Below are 14,202 nucleotides of genomic sequence, written 5' to 3'. Positions count from 1 at the left end.
TGCTGTTTAAATCAAGTTAAATGTTTTCAGAGTGCAGGGACCCGCTTCATGTAAATCAAGTAGGCTCGAACTGATAATGATGTTCCTTTGATCTGAAATGTGCTTGTTAGAGAAGAAGTCGAGAGGCGCCAAGTACTGTGCTTTCCATATGCTTTACGACCTATAGATATGGGGGAGCCTGGAATTTGAGGCCCACTGTAGGATGGCCTGTATGCAGGTGCGAGAGGTCCTAATCAGTCGAAATGAATGGAGCTTTGTTCAGTGGCGCTTGGCGCAGGCCTGTAGGAGTCTTCAGGAATTTCAGGGGGTATCGGCGCACTGGAGAAGAAGCCTGGGAACCAAGGTCAACTTTAACGAGGGTCTTGAAGAGTACCATCATGGAGTTTACCGCGCAAAGATGTACCACGTGAGGGGCGTCCCAAGGGGCGTTCCTATCGGAAATGTGATTTTGTATTAGGGAAAGCGACCCAGGAGGAGAGTAGAGCAGATGATTTTGGGAGCCTAAGGAAGCGGATGGGTAGGCAGATAGGCTGATCAGGAGAGACCCATTATCAGAGAAGAGACAAAGAGAAGTGCGTGATCTTCTTAGGAAGTCACCACGGCTGACACCTTTTGGGGTAAAGATCTTGTTAAGTAGGGATGTCACTTAGTCTAGTGTAGGGACAGACTAACCTGAATTTTCTTTTCTGTAATGACTCTTAGGTTGCAACTTATATCGATCCTTGCAAACCTAATGATCTTTGAACTTGTACTCATTATTCTGTTTTGTAGACTCAGATTATTCAAAGAATTCATGTTCATTGTGATACCAGTATATCTCTTGAATCTCATCTTGAGAAGTTTGTATCTTCAGTTATCTTTGGTTTTATATTAAATTTTCAAAACTTAATCCTGGTCAGTGGTCATTTAGAGTGGTGTTCTTAATTGATTGACTTAGTGTTTGATTGTCTTTTACTCAATGACAGGTACCAACGATCCAGTCGACTTGGTTTAGGATCTGGTAAGGTAACTAGTAACCAGTAATCCCGCGTTAACAGTTGGTAGCAGATTAGGATGGTTATCTTCTTGAGGAAGGTAATCTAGAGAGGTTAGTTTACCCCAAGGCCCCTAGACATCGAGAGACGAGCAGCGGAAGAATCGTGAGCCGAAGGTGCAGACGGTGCGAGAAAAGCAGCAGTATCGGAGGAGAGTGAGTATAACAAGGGTCATGCGTGAACAGATTGCGGTGTTTTGTGTTGTAATTGTAGTGTAATGTCTTGCGGAGTTGAATGCCTGTAGCGTGATTGTGAGAAGGTTGTGAGCGCGCGCAACCTGGTAAACTGGTTACCTGGTAAACGGGTGAACTGGTGAATCTTAAGTTCAGGCCAGAGCTTAAGTGGTTTTGGGTGTATCGAACATCCAGAGTAGTTGTCGACCATAGTACGGAGGTCACGAGGTACTATTGACCGCCGTGGGACCGAGATAGGGGGAGTGTAAGAGTGAACGTATGAGTAACGGACGCTGGTCGAAAGTTACTGTGTGTGAGTAACCTATCAGAGAAGGCGATTGTCTGGAAACGGAAAAGACATTTCGTCAAGTTAAGGTGACAACTATAAGAAAGACTGTGGGCGTACAGTCAAGAAAGGTGATCGCTTGGACGGAAGTAATCATTTTTCAGAGTATGAATGAGATGCATGCGTGACCGAGGAGACGAGCTGAAAAAGGAGGGGAACTGCTGCGAAGGGGGACGGGTGACGTCGGATAGAGCCGCGCTGTGATTGAGCGGTTGGTGTGACGTTAGCTAGAGCCGCGCTCTGGTTGGGCGGTTAGAGTGACGTCAGTGAGAAGTCGCGTGCGGATAGGCCAGTTAGCGAGAACAGCGCGGTGATTGGGAGATTGTCATCAGGAAGTAAACAAACGCGGAGAAAAGAGAAATCATGAAATGCTTTAATTGTTTGAAAGGGATTTTTAAAAGAAAAAGAAGCGAACATTATTACGGGGAAGAGGCACCGCCGGAGGGTACACCAGCTCATTATATGGCAGCGAATGTGGGGCTGCATACGATATTATGGATTGGGGATTGGAATAAGCTTACGGAAGGAAATGAGGAAATGCAGTTCCCGAAGTACGGGACGTTTAAGCTAGAGGTGTTACATCGGCTAAAAGCAACCATGTCCTCATTGAAACCCTCACCTAGACCAACCCAGTTTGAGGCCCTTAATGCATGGATTAGGGCGGCACACAATAGAAATTTGGACAGGCGTCAACAAAGATTGACTCGATCGGTAAGAGCAGTGCGAGATTCTAAATGGGATGAGGAAGCAAAGAGATGGAGGATACAGGCTATTGAGGTAGAGAAGTTGTATCCAATGAGGGAGGTAGTAGGTGGGAAGAACCTCATGAGGATGAGGAGAGCGAGTCGGAGGACAATGTGATAAACAGATTGTTGATAGACAGACCACCTCCGAGAGTTGAGGAAATTGAAGATAGAGGGCTCGCAAGGGAAGATGGGACTGCCATAGAGGGGTATACACCACTCCCTATATCGGAATGGACACCTATCAAAGGCGAGGAGACACCTCAGAGCAACACAATACAGAGTGTGATGGGAAGGTTCGTGGTACAAAAGACGCCAATCACAGAAAAGGCTGAGTCTTTTGGATTACCGGATGCTCTTCAAGTACCTGTTACCATAGGACCTATAGTGTCGATTTACAATACAGATCATGGGAGAGGGGAAGAGCAGGCTCGGTTAGATAGAGAAAGGATTGAAATGGAAAGGAGGAATAACACGACAAATGCATGGAAGCAATTGCCAGGATCGGTAACGTGGAACACCCCATTTGATACGACTGTGGGTCCCAGCACAGGACAAGGAGGTCAGAGAGGACCGATGGACCTGAGGGGACCGCGGCCGAAATCTTATACAGAATTAAGAGCAGATTTGAGAGAATGGGATGGGTCCGCAGTAACCCCGAGTAACAGGCCAAGAACAGAACCAGAGTGGGAAAACAGAGGTAACGGGACTGTATCTCATTGTGGGGCCAGCGAAAGCAGTCAGGGGCGGGAAGGTCAAAGTCAGGAGAATAGAGGAGTTACACGTCCTACGGATGAGAGGGAACAGCAGGAGCAAAATAGTAGGAGTGTAGAGTGTGAGGAGATGTCCCGTCTCTGGGAGAAAGGTGGAGACCAAATGGTACATGCTTTTCAGAATAGGTTTAGGTGCCTTCATCATGCACTCGGAGAAGACGTCCAACATTGGAGAAAGGAGAACAGTGATAGGTCCCGCCATGCCTCGAGTAATCAGGAATCACAGGGAAATAGTGAGGAAAGGGGGAGCAATGGAATGCCTTACTATACATCCAGAGAAAACAGGCAGAACGGGGAAGGTGGGAATATGAGAAGCAATGGAGTATTTCACCATCCACCCCGAGAGGATGGAAAAGCCTGGGATCTAGAGAGGTGGGAGCATGGGAAGACTCCGCATAACTCACCGGAGCCTAAACGTAGATCTCGGAGCTGGGATGGGAGAGATGCGGATGGAGTAACTAAATTTAGTGTGTTGAAAGCTGCAATTAAGGCAAAGAGACTTGATGTCACCAGTTTAAAATCAGATGTCGATGAGATAATTGATGGTACATTGCCTTTAGAAAGGATAGAATTGTATGAACAGGATGAGCTGTTGTTCATGGCAAAGGATATTACTAGGAAAGCTAGAGCGTTTCATGAGAAACTGACCAATTTGGCAGACAGGTACGCCGTAGATTTATCTAGGACAAGGGCATTGCAGAGTAACCACAGATTGCAGTACTCGGACCAAGACCTAGATGAGAAGAGAACTACCGGATTAAAAACACACATAAGAGAATTGGTATCAGGAATAAGGGTATGGAGAGAACTGGACAAATGGGAAGAGAGGTGGTCGAAGAAGGGCACTGTTAGGCGGAGTACAAGTGTGATGACCCCAGAGGGAAGGGTAATGCAGATGGAGGCATTCCCTCTGCGAGAAATATCAAACGGAAATTATGTACATGTGCCCTGGAGTAGAGGAGACTTAGCTGCATTTACCAACTCATTTCCGAAGTTAAGGGACAATCCAGTAGAGTGGTATAAGCAGGTAGAAAGGTTTGTAAAGATCTCGAAGGTATTGTGGATTGATTTGAACACGTTGTTTGACATTGTGGTTCCATCTGATTTATGGACATCATGCAAGACTAGTGTTGAATGGCCGAATACTGAACCAGTGAGGGATGCTCGGACTAATGGACCGTCCGAGATTGTCATGCAAAAGTATGAAAGGGTAATAGCTTGGCTGAAAGATAAGGTACCACCACAGGACATAGATTGGGTAAAAATAGACCGAACGAGACAAGAACCAAAGGAGACCGTTCATGAGTTTTATGAGAGGTTGTTGAAAACATTCAAGCAATACAGTGGACTCGATGTAATGGATCCCAAAGATATAGGGCAGTTTGTGTCAAAGTTTGTTTTGGGGTTGAGACCTGATATTTGTTTGATGATTCAGCAACACTTAATATGTTGGCAAAACAAACCACTAGATGAGATCCTGCGATATGCGAGATACTGTAGTGACGAAATAGATTCTAAAGCCAAGAATCTAAAGGAGAAATTGATGGTGGTGCAAATGCAGTCAGCCGGGAAGGGCGGACAGCAGAAACAGGGAACGGGGACAATGGGACGGAAGTCAAGTGGCCAGAACAAGGATAATGAAGAAGGTCAGAGACCTAGGGTAGACTTTGCCACTCTTAAAAAGACGACAAAGTGCCACCAGTGTCACCAGGTGGGACATTGGCGACGCGAGTGTCCCTTTAACCCTGAAAATGGAGAGCTAGAAGTAGAAGAGCAGGTTCAAGAAGTTCCAGCTCCAAAGGTGACAGTTCCAGGAAGCAAGGTGGCCAAAGGGGGGACTTCGGCTCCACGGGCCCAGTTCCCACAGCCACCGAAAATAGCGACAGGGGGAAAGGTCTATAAACAAATGCCTCTCTTTATCGAGGAAGAAAAGTGTTATTATATTGATCCATTGACAGGACAACGTGTGAGTGGAGAAGAGGACTGTACCCTCGGGGCAGTCCTAGAGGTGGATCAGAGAGGGCCGTTTGTTGAGGCAGAAGTGGCAGGGTGTCCTACAACGTTCTTAGTGGATACTGGAGCTACTCGATCAACTCTGAGGTCAGCGGTGGTTCCAGACTTGCCGATGTCAGGGGAAACAATTCAGGTGGTAGGAGTCGCAAACAAAAGGCTGACTAGTCCCTTGACGGAACCAGTGTCTGTGAAGATAGGAAACCATATGAACGAACATCAGTTTGTGGTTTGTGATTCGAGTCCTGTATGTCTGTTAGGAAGGGATTTGCTGTGCAAATTGAACTGCACAATATACTGCACCCCGCAAGGAGTGGAGGTACAGACTACAGACGATGATGCTACTTTCAAAGTAGCCAATTCAAAATCCTGTGTAGAACTATATCCTACTCTGACAGTAGAGGATCTTCCCCAAGACTTAAGAGATGCAGTAGTGTCAGAGGTATGGGACTTCACAGGAGAAGAAATAGGATTGATTAAAGGGGTAGAACCAGTAAAAATAATGGTAAAGCCAAATGCCGAGTTTCCCAGAACGCCTCAATACAAATTGTCCCAAGAAACGATTGCAGGAATAAAACCTGTGATCGAGTCAATGATACAACAGGGAATACTGAAAGAAATCGTGGGTAGTCCCTGTAACTCCCCGATTATGGGTTTGCAGAAACCTAGCGGGAAGTTCAGGATAGTTCAGGATTTACGAAAAATTAACAATATAGTCGTTTCATGTTGTCCCGTGGTACCGAATCCATCAGTGATACTGTTTCAAATACCATGTCAAGCAGAATGGTTCACAGTGATAGATCTTTGTCAGGCCTTCTTTTCAATCCCATTGGATGAAGAGAGCAGATATATTTTCGCTTTTAAAATGGAAGATCGCGTTTTAACATGGTGTTGAATCCCACAAGGATTCACAGACAGCCCATCCATCTTCAACCAGTTGTTGAAGAAGAATCTCGAAAATCTAGTACTGCCGCAGAATTCGGTTCTGGTCCAGTACATAGATGACCTACTTGTTGCGTCAGAGACTGAGGAAGCTTGTAAAGTAGATTCCATTGCCTTATTGAACCATTTAGCTGAAAATGGACATAAGGTATCTCCGAGCAAGTTGCAGTACTGTCTGACAGAAGTACAGTATTTGGGGCACCGGTTAGAAAAGGGAAAACGCAAGGTGTCCCCAGAGAGGATTGAGGCAATAATGAAGATGAATGCGCCTACGACACAGAGAGAAGTTCGGATGTTTCTAGGAATGGTTGGTTATTGTCGACAGTGGATAGTTAACTTTTCACTGAAAGCAAAACCCTTACAGAAACTGACGCACAAGGAGGTGAGTGATCCGGTACCATGGGACGACGAATGCCTAGTGGCGTTCTTGCAGCTGAGAGACGACTTGTGTCGTGCTCCGGCTCTGGGGATGCCCGACTACGAGAAATCATTTTCACTCTATTGCTGTGAGAGGGAGGGATGTGCTTTGTCAGTCTTGGCACAGACCCACGGAAATGCCCGTAGACCAGTTGCATACTTTTTGGCTACATTAGATCCGGTAGCCGCAGCGTTGCCCGGATGTCTCAAATCCGTTGCTGCAACGGTTGTCAGCATTGAAAGGAGTGAGAGTATTGTGATGGGACATCCGTTAGTGGTGTATGTACCGCATTCTGTAGAATTGTTAATGACCAGGACGAAGACGCAGCATCTGACCAATAGCAGGCTCACGCGCTACGAGCAAGTTATCCTTGCCGCGGAGAACGTGACCCTCAGGAGATGCTCTGTCTTGAATCCTGGTACTTTGATGCCATTACCTACTGTAATAGAAGGCGAAGGATGTGAAGACCACGATTGCCTTGATGTGACTGAACGATGCACGAAACCCAGACCAGATATTGTGGATGAGCCGTTGTCTGACCCTGATGAGATTTACTTTGTCGATGGCTCATGTTTAAGAGACTATACTGGTCGGTTGAGAGCAGCTTATGCTGTTTGTACCATTACAGGAGTTGTGGAAGCCGCTTGCCTGGAAGGAGTACATTCCGCACAGGTAGCAGAAATCATTGCCCTAACTCGTGCCTGCATAGCAGGAAACGGATAGAGAGTCACCATATACACTGACAGCCAATATGGTTTCGGTGTGGTTCACGATTTCGGGCAGTTGTGGTCTCAGAGAGGTTACATGACCTCCTCTGGTTCGCCCATTCGAAATGGAGAATTTGTGCGATTGTTGTTAGAAGCATTACAAGGTCCAGTTGCCATAGCAATAGTAAAATGTGTAGCTCATACTAAGAATACAGATTTTGTATCACAAGGCAACAGGTACGCTGATGAGGTCGCACGCTATTGTGCGGAACAAAATTATTCTTTCTCAAAAGTTGAAATTGATGGTGCTGAAGAAAAGACAGAATTAAGCATGATGTTAGAGACTGTAGACACTTGGGAGGATTTAAGAGTGATGCAGGAGAACGCACCTGAAGCAGAGAAAAAGGCATGGGAAATAGCAGGTTGCGTGAGAAGCGAGATGGATTTTTGGATTTCAGCAGATGGGAGGGCTGTGTTACCGGAGGAACTAGCGAATCCCTTGGCAAGGCAAATACATGGTCCAGTGCACCTAGGAAGAGATGCTATGATGAGAGTGTTTAGGCAGACTTGGTATTGCCCAAAATTTAGAATAGCAGCAGAATCAGTATGCAAGCGATGTGTTACCTGCCAACAACTGAACGTAGGCAAAAGAACACCAGTCACACTGAGTCACATTGGGAGGTCGGGGGGCCTTTCAATAGAATGCAATTAGACTTTATTGAAATGCCAAGAGTTAACCGCCTTAGGTATGTGTTGGTGGTTGTATGTATATTTTCCAGATGGGTTGAAGCGTACCCTACACGTAGGTGCGATACACTCACAGTAGCTAAATTGTTGCTCAGGGAGCTGATACCGCGCTTCGGGGTGCCTGCCTCTCTGGAATCGGACAGAGGAAAACATTTTAACAGCGAAATAGTGAAGATGTTATGCTCCACATTAAAGATCGACCAGAAACTGCATTGTAGTTATCGACCAGAAGCCTCAGGGATTGTGGAACAAGTAAACGGCACTCTGAAGAATAGATTGGCTAAAGTTTGTGCATCCACATCTTTGAGTTGGCCAGATGCTCTTCCTTTAGTGCTCATGAGCATGCGCAGCACACCTGACAGGAGGACAGGTCTCTCTCCACACGAGATTCTGATGGGGAGGGCCATGAGACTTCCCACGGTTCCAACTGCTGCCCTATTGAATATTACAGATGATCTGATCTTGGATTATTGTAAGGGACTGTCTGACGCCATCCATTCTGTGTCCCTTCAGGTGCAGGCGGCTGAAGTTCCAGCATCAAGGAATCTGTGTCATGATCTGAACCCAGGGGATTGGGTGCTGGTCAAGAAGCACGTCCGGAAGAACTGCCTAGATGTACGCTGGCGTGGGCCCTTTCAGGTAATCCTGATCACGAACACCGCGGTGAAGTGCGGAGGGCTGCCAAATTGGATCCATGCATCCCATACTCGAAGAGTTCCAGCACCTCTAGAAGAAACAGCTCCTATCCCAGACGAAAGTTCAGTCGTGGAAGAAGAGTCACAAGAGGGGATTGGATCAGCTGAGGGGGTGTCGGAAGAAGGTGGGAACGCATCGGATCCAGAAGAGGAGAGAAGACAGGACGGCAGTGAGACTGAAGACGCAACTGAAGGGGAGAGCTGCAGTGAATACGACTCAGACACAGATCAGTACCAGAGCGACCAAGAACCGAGTGTGAGGACGAGAAATAGGAGAACAAGGCTTGGAGCTGCCACTTGGCCGGAAAGAAGAAGGAGGCTAAGTTTAAGGTCGGCTCAGGAAGAAACGCTTGCTCCTATATCCGAAGACTCGGATCCAGAAGAAGATACCCAGGATCAAGCCAAGGAAGGTCCTAGAAGATCAAGGAGGGTGAGAGTGCCTAGCAGAAGGTACTCTACTCCTGATTGGACCTACCTCGTTGCAGATGTCCGTGGGACACAGAACCGGGAGGATCAGGGAAGTGAGCCTGATCAGAACTGATCCGATCATCACAGTGCAAATAAGATTCCTGCTATCAGGAGCGGAGGCCGAAAGGTTGCTGACACTCAACATCGTCTATCCTCCTCTCCTGAGTGGAATAAGAAAATTGATTTTAGAGACAGTTGATTTTCCGGTTTGCTGTTCACGATATCCAGTGTTGGAGGGAACTCTTCTTCGACTGGAAATGCTTGAGCGAGTAGTGGAAGTTCTTGGAACACTCATTGTCTTGGATTAATACCTTGTTGTAAATGTCTTCAAAGGGGCGTAGAACTGGGAAAGTGAAGAAGGTGATCTTGGTCAGAACGGACCCCTTTGTAACTGTGGATGTAGAACTGATAGTACCAGGAGTGGAGATTGAAAAGACATTAACTCTTCATTTTGTTCGTCCACTTGTCCAGAGTGAAATAAGGAGAATAATCCTAGAGACAGTCGAATTCCCATGTTGCTGCAAGGAATGCCCAATACTTGAGGGAATGTTTCTTCGAATGGACATTTATGAAGACGTAGTGTCACTCCTTGCAACATTCATAGATTCTGATTGATAAAAGACTTTTGAAAAGGACTTTGTAAAATATTGCTGCAAGATAACCTAGCGCCGAGTGGAAGAAGAAACTGACAGGGTCTCCCTTTTAGAGGATGGAGAAGGGCTAGGGTTGTCTATTTCCTACAGGACTTTTAAATTGTTTTGCGGAGCAAATTGTCAGCTTCTAAGTGTTCAAAAGAGAGACATTGTTTGAAAGAAAGTTTTTGTTCGGAGAGAAGGAGAAGTTGATGCTGGAAGAACATCCAAAGCTACACTGTTTGAGATCATGGAGGCTGGCAACCCGAACCGCAGGGCAAAATGTATAGTTGGCACACTTTTAGGGGTGGTGATTTCACTTATAGTTTTAGTGGTTACTGTGTCATACATAGTGGGACATGAGAGAGATGCAACTGAAGTCAAGGAAGTTAAGGGAGTGCCAACACAGAGAACAATCACTGTTAATAGTAAGGGAAACATCAATGATAAAGACAAAGTGTTGTTAGATGCGGAAATAAAAAGATTACACACAGACGAATCACAGGGAAACTTCAGGTCAAATGCTTATGCCAAATTGCTTTACGAATACATTGATGTCATGGAGGCGAAGAATTGCTACGTTTGTATGCAATTACCAGCTTCGGTGGAGGAGGGTATCAGATACCATCATCTTCCATTGACATATGGAATTACATGTAGTTTATTGTTAAGCATATTCTATGGACGAGAGGGGTTCGAGTATTATTTCTCGAACTTTGACTCGACATTGCCAGAGGTCCCAAATTACAAGCATCTGAACAAGTGGGACTATTACAAGAGCGAAGACAGATTACACAAATGGTTCATTCCATGGAAAACGTTAGATACTTCACATGCCCGAAGAAATAATTTGACTTGTCAAGTGTCAGAAATTGAGAAAAAGTTTATAGGGCAGGTGGATACTAGATACAGGAGGCAGAAGATTCTAAAGGCTTCATGGCAATGGGAAACAGATTGGACCAAGGAAGAAAGGATACACCAAAAAAAGGGTAGCTTTGGTCCAATTGCTTTAGACAAGGAGAAATGGGGGAAACTGTGCATTCACAGGAGTTACTCATATTATGAGAATCTGTATGTAGGTCAAGTCAGTTGTGAACATGCTTTTCAATTGGAGTACTACTCCAAAGACTTTCTGAAAGAGATGCAAGCAATTCCAAATGTATATTTTGTATGTGGAAGAAATGCCTATGTGAAGCTACCAGATAATTGGTACGGATCATGCTATCTGGCAATTGTCTTCCCCAAAATATATCATGTTGAGAATTTAGAAACGACAAAGAAAGGAATACCAACTAGAGGGAAGAGAGGGCTAGGCGCAGCAGAAGTAATTGGGGATGTATTCGGTGCTGCATTCCCTATCTTGGGAGTGATACTGAATGACATCAAAATTAGGAGATTAGCTACAGTCGTAGATAGGTTATCTGCCAGTACTGCTAGATCATTAATGCTGGTGGAGGGTGAGATGCAATCGATAAGGGCAATGGTTCTTCAGAACCGACTTGCTCTAGACGTTCTGTTAGCCAAAGAGGGCGGAGTCTGTAAGGCTTTGAAGGTCCAGGAATGCTGCACTTACATTCCGGACAATTCAAAACCTCTAGAAAAATACATACGAAACATCACTGCGATACACCACGAAATTGAGGATCTGACAAAGATAAACGTGTGGGAAAAAGTAGGTCATGGAATGGGTAAAGTTGGAGGTTGGTTTGCCAACCTAGGAAAGGGTATCGTTTGGTACATACTGAAACCCATCATCATAATTGTGATTTGTGTAATCACTTTGTGGGGATTGGTGCGTTTGTATCAGTGGTATAAAGCAAACAGATTGCAGAGATCTATGAGAGAACCGGAGAAAAGGTTGACAGCGATGCAAGATACACAATATAAGAGTCTGAAGGCATTGGAGACAATGAAAAGAAGTGGTACTGCCACGACTTCACTTTGAAGAGTCCTACATTTTTGTGATGGTGTTTTGATGGTGATGACCCCTGAAGGTCATCAAAGGGGGGACTGAGAGAGCACTAGTCTGAGAAAAAAATGTATAAGTGCACCATATTTACAAGCACGTAGTTAGTTTAAATATACTTTGCACAAGAGTGTCTTATATTTAGTAGTGAAATGTATAGAGTGTTCAAGTAGGGTAACAATAATCATAACAGTGTGAGACTAATGTAGAAATGTTGGAATGAATATGAAAACCTCACGTTCTCATGTTAAAGGAATCATGTAAGAGTTAAGTGGAACCTTGCAAACCAGTTAAATTGTGTAGGCCTCATGGCAATTCACAGAAAATCTAAACGTGCTGCTAAAATAATGTGAGGTGGGGTTAACGTGGTTCTTCCAAAATGTATTATCGAATTTAGTTTTGAAATATATGCTTTATAGATGTGTACTTTAAGAAACGTATGTTAGTTAAGAATGCTGTTTAAATCAAGTTAAATGTTTTCAGAGTGCAGGGACCCGCTTCATGTAAATCAAGTAGGCTCGAACTGATAATGATGTTCCTTTGATCTGAAATGTGCTTGTTAGAGAAGAAGTCGAGAGGCGCCAAGTACTGTGCTTTCCATATGCTTTACGACCTATAGATATGGGGGAGCCTGGAATTTGAGGCCCACTGTAGGATGGCCTGTATGCAGGTGCGAGAGGTCCTAATCAGTCGAAATGAATGGAGCTTTGTTCAGTTGGGCTTGGCGCAGGCCTGTAGGAGTCTTCAGGAATTTCAGGGGGTATCGGCGCACTGGAGAAGAAGCCTGGGAACCAAGGTCAACTTTAACGAGGGTCTTGAAGAGTACCATCATGGAGTTTACCGCGCAAAGATGTACCACGTGAGGGGCGTCCCAAGGGGCGTTCCTATCGGAAATGTGATTTTGTATTAGGGAAAGCGACCCGGGAGGAGAGTAGAGCAGATGATTTTGGGAGCCTAAGGAAGCGGATGGGTAGGCAGATAGGCTGATCAGGAGAGACCCATTATCAGAGAAGAGACAAAGAGAAGTGCGTGATCTTCTTAGGAAGTCACCACGGCTGACACCTTTTGGGGTAAAGATCTTGTTAAGTAGGGATGTCACTTAGTCTAGTGTAGGGACAGACTAACCTGAATTTTCTTTTCTGTAATGACTCTTAGGTTGCAACTTATATCGATCCTTGCAAACCTAATGATCTTTGAACTTGTACTCATTATTCTGTTTTGTAGACTCAGATTATTCAAAGAATTCATGTTCATTGTGATACCAGTATATCTCTTGAATCTCATCTTGAGAAGTTTGTATCTTCAGTTATCTTTGGTTTTATATTACATTTTCAAAACTTAATCCTGGTCAGTGGTCATTTAGAGTGGTGTAAGTTCTTAATTGATTGACCTAGTGTTTGATTGCCTTTTACTCAATGACAGGTACCAATGATCCAGTCGACTTGGTTTAGGATCTGGTAAGGTAACTAGTAACCAGTAATCCCGCGTTAACACCTGTATGCTGTTTTAGATTTGCCTATCCGCTCATGTCCGTGTCATGTTCTTTCTGAGGGCTCAGAACTCGTGACTGGACTTTTTAGTCAGCCACCATCTTTTCCCCTTTGTGTTTTTTAAATTATTACAGTCCTGCCAATCCAGTCCTTTGCCCTTGAAAGGTGATTTTGGCTGTGCTGATCCATCAAAACCGCTATGCATCTGCGACTTTGCACCGATTGGAACCAAAGCATTGCCCTTCAATGCAGTAGCTGATTAACAACATGATTTTGACAGAAATCGTGGCTCGACAATGACAGTCTGACTTTATCGTAAAGGGGTTCATCAACTAAACCTTCATTGACTGGGCGGATCAAAACCTACGCATCACCTCCATCCACTAGAACAATGACAATGCATCACCGCCCCTGCTCCTCGCATCGAGTTTTTTGCATCAACTCTTCCTCAATCTTTTCAGCATCATATGCGCGAGTCCTGTAGCCACACACAGGAAAGCTTGATTCCAGTGGCACAGTGTGCCCAGGACCCACGTCTGGGCATACCTGGCGCACTTGGGGCGAGAAAGCAAAAGACACACAAGAGGGGTGAAACCCCGAAACCGGTCCTAGGATGCTTGTTTCCGGTCCAGGGAGGACCTGGCTTGGCTGTTCGGGCTGGACTGTACCCATGAGGCGCAGGGTCAAGACTAATTTGCATATGGCCAGAATCTAAACTGGGGTGGCATGGTGAGCAAAAGAATGATGAATTTAACCCAGGTCTCTTGACTGGGGGTGAATGTTTTGATTTGTTCTGAATTATGTCCATCAATTGTGTGTCTTTTTCTTTCTCACCCTAAGTGCGTCAGGAATGCCCAGACATGGGTCCTGGGCTCACTGTGCCACTGGAATCAAGCTATCCTGGCAGAAGAGGGGTGAAACCCCAAAACAGGTCCTATGATGCTTGTTTCCTGTCGAGGGAGGACCTGGCTTGGCAGTTCGGGCTGGACTGTTCCCATGAGGCACAGGGTCAAGACTGATTTGCATATAGCCAGGTCTAAACTGGGGTGGCATGGTGA

At 45.3% G+C, this 14,202-nt stretch overlaps 1 protein-coding gene across 1 annotated transcript in view; it reads right to left on the bottom strand.

The window, feature by feature from the left end:
* LOC144806119 (vomeronasal type-2 receptor 26-like) overlaps positions 1-14,202 on the bottom strand; it is a 420,183-nt gene that overhangs the window by 404,964 nt on the left and 1,017 nt on the right. The gene's annotated exons all lie outside the window — the stretch shown is intronic.

Source organism: Lissotriton helveticus, chromosome 1_2 (assembly GCF_964261635.1).
Source record: "Lissotriton helveticus chromosome 1_2, aLisHel1.1, whole genome shotgun sequence".
In the NCBI taxonomy this organism is placed as follows: domain Eukaryota; kingdom Metazoa; phylum Chordata; class Amphibia; order Caudata; family Salamandridae; genus Lissotriton; species Lissotriton helveticus.
The sequence above is the reverse complement of the archived record's forward strand: the minus strand, read 5'-3'. Positions and strand labels throughout refer to the sequence as shown.